This window comes from Amblyomma mixtum, chromosome 9 (genome assembly GCF_055824585.1).
Source record: "Amblyomma mixtum isolate Tamu chromosome 9, ASM5582458v1, whole genome shotgun sequence".
In the NCBI taxonomy this organism is placed as follows: Eukaryota; Metazoa; Arthropoda; class Arachnida; order Ixodida; family Ixodidae; genus Amblyomma; species Amblyomma mixtum.
The window spans coordinates 87,860,303-87,878,334 of NC_143020.1; the positions used below are offsets into that span (position 1 = coordinate 87,860,303).

General features: G+C 45.5%; 1 protein-coding gene and 1 long non-coding RNA gene across 2 annotated transcripts in view; one reads left to right on the forward strand and one right to left on the reverse strand.

The window, feature by feature from the left end:
- The window catches only part of LOC149330038 (xibalbin-1-like), a 156,015-nt gene extending 142,665 nt beyond the window's left edge, over window positions 1-13,350 (reverse strand). The window contains exon 1 of the mRNA XM_089560746.1: window positions 12,698-13,350. The gene's annotated coding sequence lies outside the window, so the exon portion shown is untranslated. The remainder of the gene's footprint in view (window positions 1-12,697) is intronic.
- Window positions 1-18,032, forward strand: part of LOC149330036 (uncharacterized) — a 287,954-nt gene that overhangs the window by 186,028 nt on the left and 83,894 nt on the right. The gene's annotated exons all lie outside the window — the stretch shown is intronic.

Here is an 18,032-nt window from a genome sequence, read left to right on the forward strand (position 1 = left end):
ACACCTAAACCTCGCCGGAAGGGAAGGGAGGAGGATGGCAGTGAGCGAAGACACCGTATTCACTAGACGTGCCTTTGTTCATTCCAAACCATCGAGCTGGCATGGCGGAGTGGATAGCATGCTCATCTCGCACTCCGAAGACCGGGGTTCGATTGCCGAGCTCGACCAATTTCTTACTAGGTTTTATTTATTTATATGGCCTGACTAGAGAAGTTAATTAGGCTAATTGGGTAATTAAGCAATTAACTAAGCTCAGTCCCACTTACTTGGAGCATCACTATATGGCCCGTTCAATTGGTTGCATGGTTACTAGCCAAGGTACAATTGGCCCCGTTTGAAATTGGCGCACTGTGACGTCACGACCGTTTCGACCAACTGAAAAGCGTGACATTCTCTGTCGACAACTGCTGCTTACAACGATGAGACATTAAAGGCTTTCGCCTTAAAAAGGCCGCCACCGTCCGCAAGACGTCGAAGTAACGAGCGTTAGGTGTTTGGTTTCCTAGAACTGATATGAATGAAATTAAAGGTAGGTACACCAATGTGAATATGAATTTGTATGTTTTTTTCTCCATATGATAAACACACTTACAAACATTTTGCTTGTACATATTGCAACCGACTATCACACAAATCATTGCTTATCATGTTCACTGGCATCTTCATCAAATTCTTCACTTGATGGGTTAGACGAGCTGTTTTTTTCCGTAACACCTTCGTCGTCATATAGTTCCACCTCTATCCACCATATTGGACAGTGACGTCATCATTGACACCCGGCAGGTGGTTGTTTCTACAATGCTGTTGTAGATGGCGCTACAAGTCTCAATGCGAGATATGCTGTTTTCTAGTGGCTGCCACAGATGGCGCTGTGATCTCAGGGTGGTAGCAGACCCCACGAGTAAGAGCTAACGCTCTCAAAAAGAGGCATTGCTGTTCGGAGCTTCTTCAGGTTTTCCCCTACTCTGCGGGACTTCCAGCCCGTAAATAACACCAGAACCAAACAGAAGCTTGTAGGCGTTAACGCCATACACAGTCGCTCGCCTTCCCTAAGGCCAGAAAAAGAGGAAGATAGAGAAATGCAGCACCCTCTCTCGACAAGAACAGCACTCTTTTTTCAACCTGTCGCCGAAATAAATGGCTTCGAGTATCTTGTTTCTTTTCACAACAACTAAGGCTCGCTGAAGAGTGTGAATGCCGTGGGTGTTGAAAACCCATGAAAGAAAGTAACGCAGTAAGAGCATTCTCTCGTCATTTCAGGACCACGCCACTCCACATGATAAATGCTGCGAAAGCGGTTGTTTACACCAAGCTCGACTGAATGAGTTTCGAAACCACCGAATGCTAGGCGGCGCTGCGAGACGCAATGACGAAAACTTCATGGCATTCTTATCACAAAATGAAAGGTAGTTTCAGTCGCTTCCATTTTCAATGAAAGAAGGAAAAAAATAATAGAAAGTACGGCTTTGTCACGTTAATTTGATTTCTGGGACTTGCTGATTGATGAGAAGAAGTCCGTTTATCTTTTGTGCGAAGTTTTGAGGGGCGTTTAAAAATTTAAAACCTTTTTTTACCTTGCCTGCGAACTTCACCCTTTTGTTGAAGTTTCTCCCTTGCTACGGGAGTACAAGAGGAGTTTTAAAAGATAAATATAAAAAAAATTGCAAGTAAAGCAATAGTGAAGAGTATCGAAATATTTAAGAGCTCTGTTTCTTCAGAGATATATATTTCATGACCCGATAAATCTGCACATGCAGAAAATGATATTAAGAAACCAGCAGGAAAGCAGTTATGCATCCCCAATAGAGAAATACTCGTTATAACTTGCTGAAATAAGGAACAAATTGAATCAAGAATGAACAAAACAGTGAACGCGTGCACAGCGCAGTGAAAAGAAATGCTCATCGCATTTCAGTTCATCTCCCTCTTTGATCCTAGTTGATAGTTTTATGTCTGATATTATGCGTGTCTTTGTTCACACGGAAAAAGTTTTCGGTTATCCTTATTTGTCGGCAGAAACAATTCCCGGAACGCGATATGAGCAAAAAACAAAAGAAGGGACATTATTGACGTTCCGGTGTGCGAGGCTAATTAGCATATAATTAGTGGGAAAGCATAGCCGAGAAATGAAATGAAGCACAAAAAGGGCGGAATTCTTTATGAGAGTTCCCTCTCGCATTGTGACGTTTCCAAGGACGTTCCTCTGCCATATTCATTCCCTTTTCTTTGCTTGCACGCTCTAATGGACTGCGAAACGGCAAAGTTCTGCACATCCCAAACCCCCCTCCCTCCCCCCTCCCCACACACACACATACACACACACGAAAGTACGCATGCACAAAGCGGTACACATGACACACACGACACCCGCAGTACTCTGTTCTCATGGTGCTCGAATATTGAAGAAGACGACAGGAGAGGCTTCGCATTCTCTCAGCCTTTTTCGTGAATCAGAGTGCAACAAAAATTCATCTCGCGTTTTTTTTTCTTTCTCCTCCTTATTGTCGCGCAGCCATCTTGCGTGATATCATGCTCTCAATGCCTTCAGGGCAAGTTGCTTGCCTCAGATGTGAGCTGCTGGCTCCGGTACTGAGAACTGCACACGACCGTTTTTTTGTTTTCCTGCTTTCGTGCTGAAGAATTTTGAGAACGTGAGAGACAGGTTTATTTTGGCATTCACAAAAATACCAAACCTTATCTCCATTGTTTGTACGCATATAAGCTTTTGGCCGAAACGGGCAAAGGAGGACAAAGGAATGTGTAGTAGAAAGAGGGAAGTAGCTGTACGCAAAATGAAAGCGCCGACGATGAGATTACGCTACTCCACCTCATTTATATGCTTCTCACGTCGTCCTTTTGATCAGCTCGCGGCGGTGAGAGTTCAAAGAACGTGTCTCGAAAACAGAAAGCGCGCAGAACGGTAGCCACACTTTCTTTAGCACGGCAAACTCGTGTGCCGGTAACTGGTGTGGGCCGCTGTCCTGAAAGTCTTGAGAAACACAGTGTAGCTGAGACGTGTTAAGCGTAAGCCTGAAAATGGAGTCTGTGGCATGCATCAGGTGGCGCTTTGTGCGTTGTCACGGAAGCCTAACCGGAGCCACGATGGCTTGTGGTTGCGAAAGTCTGTGCAGCGAAGGGAGAGGAGGAGGTAGGTTTTGTTTAGTAGTAGTATTGAAGTGGCTGGAGACAACAGTGTAGGCCTCTTGTTGAAGGTTCTAGCCTACAGCTGAAGTAAAGTTTGGAAGTTTTTGTTTTTTAACGGTACTATCGTGAGTGGCTTTTTCTGAGTGCCGGTAGAGTACGCTGAACCCGAAAACCCATTCTTGCTCACCGCGGAGGATTCTCTTTATGGGTTCAGCGTCAGGAGGTGGTTAGCAGTCTTAGAGCTTGTCTCCCAAGTAGCCGTCAATGTCTAAGGGCACAAGACTTCCTAAACTCTGACAATATGTTATAACTGCCAGAAGTACAGCTCTGTCTTTGTCGCACTTACTTTCAAAGAACGTCTTCCTGGGGAAGTTGGAAACTGTTCAACTTTGGTTACAGGCGCGAAAGAAGACACAGCGCAAGGCAGAAAGATGGGACGAAGCGCCACTGACAACTGATTTATTCGAAGGCAACACACACAAACATTTACCGTCTTACATGCAAGGAACACTATCATCTTCAAAGTTGATATGATAGCGAAAAGGTGAAACAATTATTCTGAGCCTTTTACAAAGATATGGATGAAACATAGGCGCTTCGTTCTGTCTTTGTGCTCGTGTTGTGTCTTTTTTCGCGCCTGTAACCAAAGATGAACAGTCACACTTATGTTTAACTGCATCACTGAACATCATTTATGGCTGGTTCAATGTGTTTAGGGTAATCGTCTTCGCTAGAGTAAATTGGTATTAAGGGAGAAATTACTCATTGGCATCCATTTCGCCCAAAGCAGTGTCTAACGAGACATATTTGTACCAGGAACACCGCTCGCCAGCAGACAGAACACAGCATGTGTGCCGCCTACTGGACACTTTGTGCACTCTAGTCACTGGCAGCGGCGTACGCGGTACAGAATACAACAAATAACGAGGTAAGTCATGAAACGACATGTACCGTATTGAAAGCTATTGCCTTTAAAGTAAGAGGCGAACCAAGGTTGGAGCTAAAATTGTACTGAAACGTCTTAAAATAGCGGCAAAGTATCGATGAGGAAAACTGGTCTCATACGCAACCAATCAATGATCCCCCAAATAGAAGCCATCAAGGGTGACGACACTGATGTTTCTTCATGCGGGATTTGCCAACTCTGTACTATTTTCTCATGAAATGAATTTTATGAAGCAACCCTTGTAGTGGTACTCTGCAGATGGCAGCAGGAATTCAGAATCGCATTGAATAAATATTAAGACTTACAGGAACCACCTATGAATAGGTCGCGAACGTTTCATTGCAACATTAATAGATCAATAAAGTTTATTTGAACTATGCAGTTCAAAAAGTTCTAAATGGCAATGAAGGATTCCCGTGATGGAAAATTAAGCGAAACACAAAGCCCAAAACGTGATCAAGCCCACATTCTATAAAAAGGCCGCTGTAGCCTGAAAACCTGTGGGTGCGCTCTGGCCTCCCGTGATCAAGAACCAAGTCACGTTCTTTAGTGCGTAGCGCTAACGTCACTCCGAAAACACCAAAAATAACCTGTGTCTGGAGTGATGAGATAGGTAAACGCATCATACCTGCTGTAGGTACCCTTCATATCAGCTCTCGTCCAGAAGGTCATCTTGAGTAAGAGAATTGTTCCAAAGTTTTCCATATGTGGGCTAATTTGCGCCGTGAAAGAGAGCCGGCGATATCTCAGTGCACCTTCGTGATATGTGTGTTTGCTTGAAGTAGCTTAATTAAACATTTTGGAAAATATCTTAAGATGAGATGTTCAAGTAAAACGATGAAATATTTCATTTTTGTGTGAGGATATATGATTTAATGACATCACAAACCAAGAAGCATGGGAGCCTGTTTTTACCAGTCTTTAGGACTGTTATTCTTTCGCACACATGCTGAGATGAAAAGTTGATAGAAACCAGAATGGCGTAATGTCTTCTCGCTTGTATCGTCGACGTACCGTTAGAAGAGGGTGAAGACGAGCAGTTTATTTTTGCTTGACATGCCTAGGGGACAATTTCCTTATCTGCTTGCATTAAACTTTCGATAATGTGAAAACAATGTCTGCTTTACCTTGAAGCGTGCGCCGTCTCCTGGGTGAAAAAAAAAACAGCTCGAGGTCTACTGAAACGCGCCGTAAATAGGAGGGCGATGAAAAATAGTGAAAATGCGCTTTGTTGCCGACACCGAAGTTTTCCCAAACAGATCTTTTCCATTTCAGTGTCTGCCAGAGTTCGAACCAAACAAAAAGAAATCAATTCTCGAATCGCCGTCAATGCGGCGCTCTTTCGTACTCGCCCAGCAATATGTCAGGATCTGTTTTGCTCCTAAAGCCTACCGTCTTGAAGCATTCATGTTCTCCCGGCGAGGCCTGAGCCTATCGGTCCGAGGAGGGATTTGCCGACTCTCCAGGCGACAATGCGATCTCACTCCAAGGGTCGTGGGTGCATATTGAAAATCCCCGAAGGAAACTTTTCTAACTCGACATCCGTGACGCGGAAGATTGATGGATGTTTACGCCGGCCTCCTCTGGAGGTCTGCTTTGTTGAAGCACGGATCGATGGTGGTCCGCGCTGTAACACAACACTTGGAGAGCCTTCTTGGTGTGGCCCTTCAAACTTACCACAGCATGAGGCCGTATATGCTGAATTTTTCAGGGGACGGATTGGTTCTCCGTGGACCGTCTAATGTTATCTTACGAGGAAAGCGACAAGTGGGAGTACTTTTTTTTTTAATCAGAACGATTTCCGTATTGGTTCTGAAAGCTTGTCTTCAGGAGATCTCGCAGGGTACATAATAGAAGCGCAAATATGGAGCCATTTCGCAAAATTTTAGGCTTATTTTCAAGACATTACAGCCTCTGCCGTAATGGATGGGTACCTGACACAAATCAGGAAGAGGCATGTTGGAAGCTGAGAGGAAGAATACGTTCCATTCCACAAGAAGACTGGGTTGGCCACTCGATTTTAACTTGAATAAATGGTTGACGATAAGATATGCTTCATCGTAGATCTGTTTTGTGCACATAAGTTACAATTGCAACTAAAACAGCAAAGTTATTATTATGAAAGGACGCTGCATCGGACATCTATAGGAAGCCAGTATACAGAAGGTGGATTCTAACACTAACATAAGTCTGATACCAGTAAGGAACAGCATCGCATGGTCGCTGTGGTGTTTGATCGGCACCAGTTTAGATTTACCCTCCAGCTAATCACTGAAGACCAAAAAAGAAACAAAACTAGTTATAAAAAAATTGTGACGCCACTTTTTTCAACCTCTGCAGTAACGTTGAACATGGGGTAATCTAAATTTGTAACACGTGGAAGTGTAAATTTAGCCGAAGTGAAGATCGTGTCTTGCCCTTTTCTTTGGCTTGTCCACCGCTCCGTTGGGCTTCATTTTCTCGTTGAATCCAAACCACATTGGCCAGCTTTCGCCCGAAACATACCTATTCAGTCGCGAAATGTATGCAAGCGTGTAGGAACAGCACAGGTTAGGGATGAGGAGGTTGGTGGACTTTTAGATGTTGTAGTCAAGTTTTAACGGGGCATAGGGTTTACGGGCTTAAGGTTCTCAACGCATTTTAGAAGGAGATTGTAACTCCAATAAAAGACAAGGACTCCACTCGAGGTTCCGCCCACGCCGCTATCGTTACCACCAGCCGCCGTAGCTAGGCGGGGACACCCAAATAGTCCGCTAACGAGTCTCATTTAGGATACTCTCGGTAACCCCATTACCACCCTAGCGAGCACCAAAGGGGCTAAATTACTTCGCTATAAATATTCACTGCCATGGCGGCGCCACTGACGACCGTGGCAGCAACGGAGTCTGATTAGGCGTGTTTGGTCGAGCTAACGAAGATCCGAAGTGGCTCGACGCTGTGCAGCCATTCGACCGGCTAGTGTTCAGGTCATTATAGCTTTTTTTTTGCTTGCGTTATGGACTCACAGGAAGGTTTTCCATGAGCTTTTTTTTTTTACTTTATGACAACGTTTCATGGAACGCATGGTGAGGTTCTCACACGGCATATCGAGCATTATTGTGCTCGCTATTATCGAACGGGATCGTAGATCGAGCGAGAAAAATATTCAAAGGACTGATAACGGGCACAGGAACGAAAGCGCCAGTATGCCTTTCTCGTTTCTTATCTCGTTCGTGTTTATAGCGCTTTTTTACGAAGGGCTAAAGTGTTATTTCGCTTCTTTTTCAGGCATTTAGTTTTGAAGAAAAAAAAGCGTATGGTAAATCTGTCATGAGTCAAAAACTGAACCGTCTGCAAGGGCATTTAATGGCACTGCTTTGGAGAAAATGCAAAAGTGCCGCGGTTCGGGCTCGAGTCCAGGGCAAAAGTTGGGTTCAAACGCCTATCGAGGGATGAAAACGGCCGTGGCCCGAATCTTGAGGGTTGTAAATGCGATAACCGCGAGTTATCTTTTTTTTTTTTTTAACGCCTAAGTTTTGTGCTTTATGTTTCCTAGGCGTGCAAAGTTTCGCGAGAGGCTTCGTAATTTTCTTTTTGTGACCCTGTATCATTCACCAATACTCGACATGTGTGAATTATATGCATGGTTAAGGGCCGCAAAAAAAAAAAACGATGACGCAGAGAAAAAGACGGAAACACGGCACATGACATCACGAGAGAAAAGATTGACCTGGAGGTCCCACTCTCCAGGTTAGGGCTCCCGTTATCTCCGCCAGTGTTATTATCGTTCGGTGCGAGCGCCAAAGGATTTGCATTGGGTTCGACTTGTGGGTATCTCCATGATTACATAATTGCAACTGGTAGGTTGATTTGCTAACAATTTTAAAATTCTTCGAGTTTTTCTTTTTTTCACCAAAATGTTCTTTATTATTTAAATATTCTTCTGTCGTTTTTCTTCGATACATTTTTCAAAATTTGCGCTTGGCTCCGATATTTTGTCGTAATCGCCTATGGAAATTTCCTTGTTTGTACCACTACACCTTGACCAATCTCCGCATTTGGGTATGTGCCATTCTTAAGAGGATGAATAGGAAGAAGACAACACGTGTCGTGTTGTGGTCCTCTTCTCGGCGTCTTAGTGTTTTTTTTTTTTGCGCTTGTTAACCCTGATTACGTACCAGCTAGCCCAACTTCTCTTCAACGTTAACGAGAATTATCTGAATAAAGAGAACCGCGCATCATGTTGTACTATTATTGTACGACTTTTTTCTTGAGCACTCTCTAGCATGTTAAGCAGTATTAGGGCTGAGTCGTACTTATCCGTGTAACGCCTGTGAGCTCACTGTGAACTAGGTTATTGAAAATCACGCACTGCAAGATCGTGTGTGATGACTAGGGCCCGGAAATTTAGGCATTTGCCTAAACATGCCTATAAATGCCTAAACGGGGGATTTTTGCACTTGCCTGCCTTTTTGCCATTTGTTAGGAAATACTACCTAGTTAACCGCACTTTTTGCCTATAAATGCCTAAATCCGGCACTTCGGTCCTCGGTGCCGTTTTACAACTTTCAGACATCTGATGGTTAATGACATGTGTCGGTGTTTGTATTGCTGACACCAGTTTTATGAGTTTTATGTGCGTCTACTCACCGCGATGCGAGTGCCAGCCAGTGTGGTGTGTGTGGTGTGTGTGTGTGTAGACATCACCCGAGAAACTCATTGTATTATGCCATCATCAGCCTTCATTCGCACTTTCCTTTTCCTCCTCTTCCCTCTCCCCTGTGTGGAGTAGCAGGCCAGGGCCATGTTCCCACCGGCCGACCTCTCCACCTTTCCCTCATTAAAAATCCTTTCTCTCTCTCTCTCAGACATCTGTCTATGTATGGTGAAAGGAACGCGCCAATGCACGCACAAAAGGCGCGGGTCTCGCCGAACGTTTTTCTCGAATTGTAACTTGAACGTAGTGTAACGAAGTGTTTATCTCGAAGTGTATAGCAAGAGGCGAGTTTGGAAAGAGACCTGACATACATTAGTGCAAACTTCTCAACATTGACGGAAAGGATGACAAAGTTGGAAAAGGCTGGACTCTCAATAGATGAATCGTTGAAAGTAGTGACAGAAGTACCAGCAGCACTTCGGTGACTGGAAGAAAAGGGCGCTATTGCTTCTACGAAGATGCAACAATTGGTAGAAAAAAAATAGATGCCTAGAAACAATTTCCCAAATCAGAGACTTTCTACGGGGAGACGGTACGGCCACATCACCTGAAGGCCTAAGCCTTTATCAACTCTCATGTTTTAGGTTCGCGCCACTAAGTTAATGTGATGTCAAAGAAGCCTTTTAAAGTACAAAACTATACTTAGCGAAAACCGAAGGCGCTTCAAGTTCGAAAACCTGAGAATGCGCTTTAATGCTTCAGTTGAGGACTGCGTACGCTCCGTGCTTGACTTACAAATCTTGTACTTATGAATAAAGAGTATTATTCAAAGCGCCTATTTTTGCTTTATAGAGCCTATTTCAATATTTTTTAGAGCCTAGATGCCTGCCTATTTCGGGGGTCTTTAGTGCCTAAATTTCCGGGCCCTAGTGATGACGGAGTACGCGACTTAATTTCCTCGTTTACTTTTGAACAATGTCACCATTTGAAGGCTGAGAAAAGGAAAGACTGGGAATTATCGAAAAAATTCAGGGGGCACTTTGTTGGCCTAAAGTGCGGTGAGGCGAAAGCCGTAAGGGCGGTGTTGCTGCCGGTAAAACTGATATTTGGTTAAGATGTTAAGTAAGTACCCAATTGTTTGTGAATCTTAGACGTTGGAGTCACTGGAGGGCTTTTGGGAGGCATCCGTTTGATTCGACTCCTTTCTGGAAACCCTCTCCAGCGTCCTAGACTAGAAGAACTACATATGCGTTGGCAGGAAGTAGCGTAGCCATTCTTACGCTCGGCTGCGGAACGGATGGTGGTTCGAATCCCATCGTGCACAAAGATTTTTGTTCTGGTCTGACTAGAAAAGCGTGACACCTCTGCTGACAACATTCTGTCGACAACGATGAGGCATTAAAGGGCTTTCGCCTTAAAATTATTATTTTTTTACCCGTCACACTTCACCGTCTGACCATATAACCACATCCGAGTAAAAAGGAAAATTTTGTTTCCACGATAAACTCACTTAGAACCCATTCGAGGGATAAGGCAAGATGCGCTCGAGCACGAGCAAGCGAGAAATGCACTTAGGGAGCTGCCGAAAGCCTTTTTGCCGAGGTTGATGCCCTTTCGAGGAGAGGTATGTACGGGGAGTTATGCAAAGGAGACAGCAGGCACGTGTTCGGACCCAATCTGCCGAGACAAATGAACCAGGCTCGGATGGAAAGGCTAAGCGCGATATGCGGACCCCCGCAGACACTCGGCATAGAGCAGGCTGTCGCCACAGCAACCATTTTGCTTCTGCACAACGGGACCATCTGGTGCCTGTGTGGCCGAACGAGAGCACTGTCACTCAGCGGGCGGGACGCGGCGCTGGGTCTATATTGGTACGCGTGAGAGGGATCGATGGCGCGGGGGGTAGCGAAGCATAAAGAGGATAAATAAAATTCCACCTAGCAGCCATTCTTCCGTGGTTTCATATTTTGCTTATTTGTACGCCAATGTGCATTAGATGCTGTATTCGAAAACATGCTGCGAACAGTTTTGAATCCTCTTCAAAGCACCCTATTTTCTACACTCTCCCTAAGTTCACCTTATTTACAGCAAAATCTACATTTATGGGCTGTTTTGTATGCTTATTTAGATACCTGCTTTGCGTTGCGGCATTTGTATTATGACAGACTCGTGTATGTCGACAGCTCGTTGGGGCTTGGGATGACCACGAGATCACATGTATTGAGTTCAAGAGAAAAATAAGCCATTAATACTATTATGACCACAGTGGGCCTCCTATACGACGCAAGATGGTCGATAATAACCGGCAGAACTTAACTTCCTAGTCTGTGATACGCCACTCATGCTTGCCATATGTTGTCGTGAGGTTTCTATAACTTTTTCATATGGTCTCCACGTTATTTACATATGATGCCCATGATTTCATTTGAAGTCTATGTGAGCTTCAGCTCTCCATGTGAATTTTCTGTCTTGCCTGCACGGAATACGTATGTTCAGAATGATATCCATGTCAGGAATACAGAAAATATATGTAATCATTGGAACCATCATATGAAATATTTCAAAAAGGGCGCGCAACTTTGGAACGTTATGACCCCATACCTTCAGAGTAGGCTTCAAACTCCTACGCGGGCGGCATAGTGAGCCAAGCAATGACGGAAGGGTAGTTTTTCCTCTTAAACAATAGCTTAAAACAATTTCATCCAAGCTAAAACGGCGCCTGCGCTTATATCCTAACCGTAATCGCCCCGTTCACGTGGATGTCAATAAATAACATACAGGAAAGCTGGTGCTGTGAATGCCTTATGTGGTCTTTTGTACGCGAACTTTTAACGTGCCATACTTGGACGTGTTATCCTGGTAGACTTGGGACGTAATAGCCGTGTATGTCTCCTCGTCCTCAATTGGGAGTTACGTTTTTAGACATTCATCTTCACACAGTAATTCACCAGATTACTTCACAATGTGTTTTACTTCGATCCCACTTCACCGGTATTCTTTGAATGAAGGCCGGAAAAATCTGACTTAAATTGTTCCTTAGCGTTTATCACAATGAAACTGGGATTTGTGCCTTAAATTACAGAAAACTACATTCCTCTCGGAATGACCACATATTTAAAGTTAGACAATACCACTGCCGCACACATTTCTTCCGCGTACCATTTCCAACTGGAGCCTTTTACGATAAGATGTAGTTTGCAACCGCACTGACAAGTTATTTATGAAGTTTTGTTGCGCTTTGCTATAATGCCCTAGGGATGCTGTGGGTATTATAAGAATAGATGTTACGAAAGGTCCGCGAACTCCTTGGTCTGCAACTGGAACTCTTGGCGGCGAACTAGAACTGCACGTGTTACAAAGCTACCCTACATTCGCTTGAATCTGCTTTCAAGACGTGCTTGTTGGCGTATGGGAACGTGCTCTGAGGTGTTAACATGCCATCTTATTTGTCAAAAAGTGTTAATAACCACATCAAGCTCCATTTTAAGTTCAGAATCGCATACTAAACAACTCTAAACTTTGATAGCGACCTAGAGTCACTGCAACTGAAAACCTCACTGTGTTTTGTAGCGCCTTTTGTAGCGCTGTTTCGTGTGACGTGTTGAACCTTGACTCTGTTTACGTTGTCCTTTGTCAATTTTATGGTGTTATTAAACACTTGCTGCCGTTTCAGATATTCCAGCTACGACAATATGAGACCGCGGTGTTTTTTAATAATGAAAACAATAAATATTCTTCAAGAAACAAGGTTGACGCATGTAGCAACGTAACCCAGCAATCAAGACACCTTACTTCGAGAGGCATTGTGTCCGAGAGTATGCATAATATAGCTTATGGAGGGTGTAACCAATAGAGGACATTCCACGAAGGATAGCAGATCGCGATGTGAATTGGTATCGAAACCTGCTGTCGACATTTGTAATTAGTTCCAGTTAAGTTTTAAACGAGGAAAGAAAAAACACGGAACTCACCTCACGAATCCGCAGGGCGTCTTCCTAACCAGAGCCGCGCAGTTCGATCTCTCCCAGCGCGCCACCAGAAGCAAAGAGCCAAACCTATGCACGATGAAGGCACAGACAGCAAGTACCGGTCCGGGAAAACTCGGCAGCCGAACAGAGTTCGTGCTGTCCTGCGCCAGGCACCGTTTTTTTCCCGGAACTCACCGAAAATTCAAAACGTAGGGAAAAAAAAGGAAAAACACGAAAGCCAAAAAAATATCAGCGAGTCAATGCACGTTGGCTGGAAAAAGGGAGAGCTGTGCGGTGTTCCGCCTTCGATCTGCCTTGAAGACACCCTCCCCCTTTTCGAAGAGAACACGAGGCAAGCCGGCGGGATGGTACGACTCACTGGCTTGTGAAAAAGAACAACAGAATGTCCGTTTCACGACGGCGAGGTAGGGGAGAGGGTGGTGGTGGCCGTGCGAATAGCTGAGAAACAACACGCTGCGGTGTTCGGGTGTGACGAGTCGGATGTGGCGGGCGGGCGAGCCGGCGACCCTGTCCTACAGCGCTGCGGGCGGAGTGCGTCCAAGCCAAAGCAACACGGCGCAGTGCGAAGCACGAGTCTCCCTTTTTATCGGCCTCCCGAAATCCCACGCTCGCCGGCCAAGATACTCCCCCGTGCCCGGCCCCCAACACCGCGTTCTCCTCCGTCGCTTCTAACCCTCCCTTTTTCCCTACGCCAGCCCTCCCCACTTCCCTTTTTCTTCCTCCCCTGTTCGCCCACTTTCCCTCGCTTCTTACCCTTTCTCATTCGCTCCTGTTCCTTTCCCTCGCCTCCGGCGAAACCGTCCCTTTCCCCTTTCGTTGTGACTCCTCTTTCGCCCATCGCAACTCAGCGCGCGCGCGCGCCGCTGTTTTATAGTGTTTTACGCGAGCCCTCGTCTCTTTCACCGCCCCTCACCTCCGCTTCTCTCCTTCACCGTAATCCTCCTCTCTTTCTGTTTCTGCTCTTTACCCAGCTCTCTCCCGCTTGGACCGTCCGCACACCCTTTCTGGTCCCGGGCCCTCTCTCGATCGTTCCCTTTTTCCCCTAGGCTCCGGTCCGGGTTTCTTCCCGCCTGCATTTTCTCCTCTTTTTCTGTTTTCCCCAGGCCGTGTCCCGTCCGCTCTTTAGGCGCTGCGTCCCGTAGACAGCGGCGCGCTCCTTCGCACGGTTCGTACGTTTGTCGAGGATTTGTTTTTAGTAATGTCGCTCTTGCAGGTGTCATTAGGTGCAGCAGTTCCCAGGTTAATTATCTCGATACCAGCGACATTTTGTAGCACAAAATGGGCAGGGGAGTTCGTACTGCGTATGTGAAGCAGAAAAAAAAGCGCGAGTAGTGTTTCTCATTTTACGCGAATGTACTTCGCGTTCCGATTCCCCAAATTTTTGTGTGAGCTGCCGCCTGCAAGATTTTTGCCTTTGTGAATTGGGGTTAACTTTGCTTTGTTTTCAACGCTACGAGAAGCTACCATATGGTAGGGTGAGCAGTGTCACTGCAAACAGCTAGAGCGCCTGCTTTGTAGGTGCTTTATACATTGTGCATGTCATATTCATAATTTATGGCTGAATGAGGTAATTACGCGACCTTCAGGACACGTTGTGCTTTTGTAGAATTGCCTAAACAGAAATAAAATTGCCAAAACAGAAATAAAAGAAAAAAGAACAAAGACTTCTTGGACTAGCAATGTAGCATGCTTTAGGCGTTCATGGTCCAACTGAATTAGACGAAATAAGTGACGGTGTCGATAATGGTTATGAGGAAGAGTCAAACAAAATAAAGACGTTTCATGCCTTTCGCACGCTAGGAAAACTAACGAGTATGATCTTATTGATCTGTGTCCGGGATCGGATGTTGCAATCTGATGTGGACAGGGGCATAATGCAGGAAGTTTAATGTCATCGTGTTGTAAACGCTCCTCTTAATTTAGACACTCCGTATTTAACACTCGAGGCTTTTGAACCCGTGCAAATTTTTGTTGAAAATATGCGATTCTTTAGTTTCTTAAACTAATTTAGCTTGATTTTTGTAGCTAGCAGAGATAAATGAATGCGTGTATTTTTATTGTTCTTATTATCTGAAAAACGCGCACGGGAGAACCCGCTGCCCCCTTCGCTTGTAATTCTGAAGCAGAATTCTTGACATGCTGCATTCACGTCGGCCGTAATTTTGACTCAGGCTTGTTTTGCGGGCCAATCACATACCGCCCATATTTAAGAAAAACCTGTTAAAAGTGCTTCCAGGAACTATCGAAAGGGTGACATTCATCTCAAAATGTCTTGCACACGTGCGACATCACACGTGGCTAAGCAGTTGCGTGGTGTATCCGTTAGTCACGAAACCACATGCATCACAAGGTTTTCCCGAAATCCCGTTCGTGACCGCTCCGGTAGCTCAGCATTCTTGAACTTAGCAGGACGTAACTGCTTTTCTGGAGGTAAAACCCTCAAAACTTCATCTTGTGCCTACCAGTATTATAGCTCCTGACTGAACTTACCGCTCACTGTAATAAAGAAAAACGAACGGCACCTATTTCGAACGGGCGCTACGACGGCTCTGCGACGATCACAGCGCCAGGGACGACAGTCTCCACGACACCGAGTTGCCAACTCCGTCGTGAGACACGGAGACGCCTCCGTGCCCGCGCTTGCGGGAAGAGACGCGGACGCATGCGCACAGTGTGCTCTCTTTCCGTCTCCCCGGATTTCTTTTCTCTTCGCCTCTCTTCCCGCTTCCCCTCTCTTCTTTTTCCTCCCGCGACTCTCTCTCTTTCCCCTCGCCCTCCCTACACGTCCCGTAGAGCTCTTCCCGACGTGCCCACCAACTAGCTTTCCCCCTTATCGATTCCCGTTGGCTGAGAAACCCCGACCCGACGCCGCCGTGCCTCCCGGGCCAGCGTTTTGTTTTGGGCCCGTCAGGAACAAAAACTCCTTCCACTTTTCTTCTCTTTCGATTTTCACAACTGCACGCAGCTTTTGCGGAGGGTACACGCGAGTGTTTTTGCGTGTTCGGGATAATACGGCCCTAAAGGGAACGCCCTGGTGGTCGCTCATGCCTTGTGCATTCGAAACCTTGAGGTATGGTATTTGTGCACAAGTTTATGCACATATCTCCTTTGCATTCGGGCGTGTTTTACCAGTTTTTATTAGACGAGTGCACTTTTTGCAACGTAGAATCACGCTGCATCTACTTCTGTGCGCACCTGTGCATGCGTATCAGTGTGGGAGCTCTGCGACTATTTGCCGCGTTCGTTCATGCATGTGTGAGAACTAGCTTTTCATGCATAAACGCCGTTTTTCCTCAGAAACTGGTCATGAATAATCGGTGGAAGGTCTAAATGAAATGCGATTATGTACTCAAGGTAAAGAACTCAGGTGCAATGTTGGCGTGCAGGTATTTGAATGCCTCAGTGATTGCACAATTTGTAACACACGCCAGGTCATTTACATGACGTTAGTGTATACCTTCAGAAAGGAAGCCAACAGTCACCCGATACCGGGTAGCAAAGAGAAATGTTTTCTCTTGTTTTATAATTTTATGCCTTAATCAATGGGACAATGACAGTGTAATTATTTTACCTCCGCACGCCGTGGTGGCTCAGTGGTTATGATGCTCGGCTACTGACCTGAAGGACGCGGGTTCGATCCCGACCGCGGCGGTCGAATTTCGATGGAGGCGAAATTCTAGAGGCCCGTGTACGGTGCGATGTCAGTGCACGTTAAAGAACCTCAGGTGGTCGAAATTTCCGGAGCCCTCCACTACGGCGTCTCTCATAGCCTGAGTCGCTTTGGGACGTTAAACCCCATAAACCGAACCAAACCATTTTACCTCTGAAAGAGGGTTGATTAAAAAGCAAAAGAAACAACAACCACATGCAGCCTGAGGGATCAGAACCCACGACCTCCGAATTTTGTATCCGGTGGTCCATCAAATGATCGTTTAGTTTAGCTTCGACTTAACTCCTAGACGCCGCTGTACTGTGGAACCCAACTGTGTACATCGATGTTCACTTTCTTCTCCCGGCCACCTGCGTTTTAGCTCCTTCATTACTGTTTTTTTTTTACCTTCTCATTCATTCTTATTCGTCGCGCGTAGCTTTCTAGAAATCCTAAGCTGTCTCTTCGGTTATCCTCGATTTTGCAAGAGTGTTACGCATTCACTATTGTAACATACAATGTCTCTCACCTGGCGAGTACGCAGTTGCTACCATTCCACCCAGTAACGCTCAAAGTGAGATAGACCAGAGTGATCTACGAGCAGATGCCACCATTTATCTTCCTTTCCTCGCGCGACTTGGTTCTGCCAGAAAGATGCCGAGTGCATTCTGAAAGAAGGTGCACCAAAATAATGAGCAAGTGCTGCCTTTCTTTCACTGCACTTGTTTGCTCTTTCTTTCGTTCCCTGCAAGCACACTCAGCCACGAGTGAGCTGCACGTTTGTTTTTACTTCTGTCGTTCCTATCTCGCAAAGGGAAAGGAACGTGCAGGTCACTCTTTCTGTCGCTCCTTCCTTGTTAACGAGGATTTCATTGCAGTTGAAGTAGGAGTCAAAGATCTCGCTACGCTCGTTATTCTCGTTTAAGGCAGGCTCTAACTTGCTGTTTGTGACGACGCCGACGCATAAAGGGTTTTTGGTACGACAAGACGTTCTCTCTGCGCATTTTGGTCACATGTTGTACGTCCATTACTGAGTTTAGCAGCATCCAACGTCCGAAGGAAATGTTCACTGAAAACACGGGACAAAGAATTAACTTTATACTGTGGAGTAATTAGGTTTGGTTTGGTTTTATGGGGTTTAACGTCCCAAAGCGACTAAGGCTATGAGAGACGCGTAGTGGAGGGCTCCGGAAATTTCGACCACCTGGGGTTCATTAACGTGCACTGACATCGCACAGTACACGGGCCTATAGAATTTCTCCTCCAAAGAAATTCAACCGTCGCGGCCGGGACACTGTGGAGTAATTAATGAGATAGTTGGATCAATTCTGAGCGCCCCCGAAATTTTTAAAGCAAAGCTCTTCACTTTAACCCGAAAAAGAGCTTTTAATAGCTCGCAAAGTGCACCGTAGTACGTTCTTTCTAATTCACCACAGATATTTGTGTTCCGTCGAAGTCGGTGCAATAGAGAATCTGTTTGCCTTCTTATAGCAAGCGTTACGGACTTGAAGTCAAAAGAATGTAAAAGGCTTTTCCTGTTAATCCGAATTTCTTCTACCCTACGTTATTTTTTGTCGAAGTCTCTCTAGATGCACCAGTATGGGTGCATTTAGCTTGTAACGACCCTATCAGAACTGAACAGGCCGCTTAAAGAACAAACTTATTGTA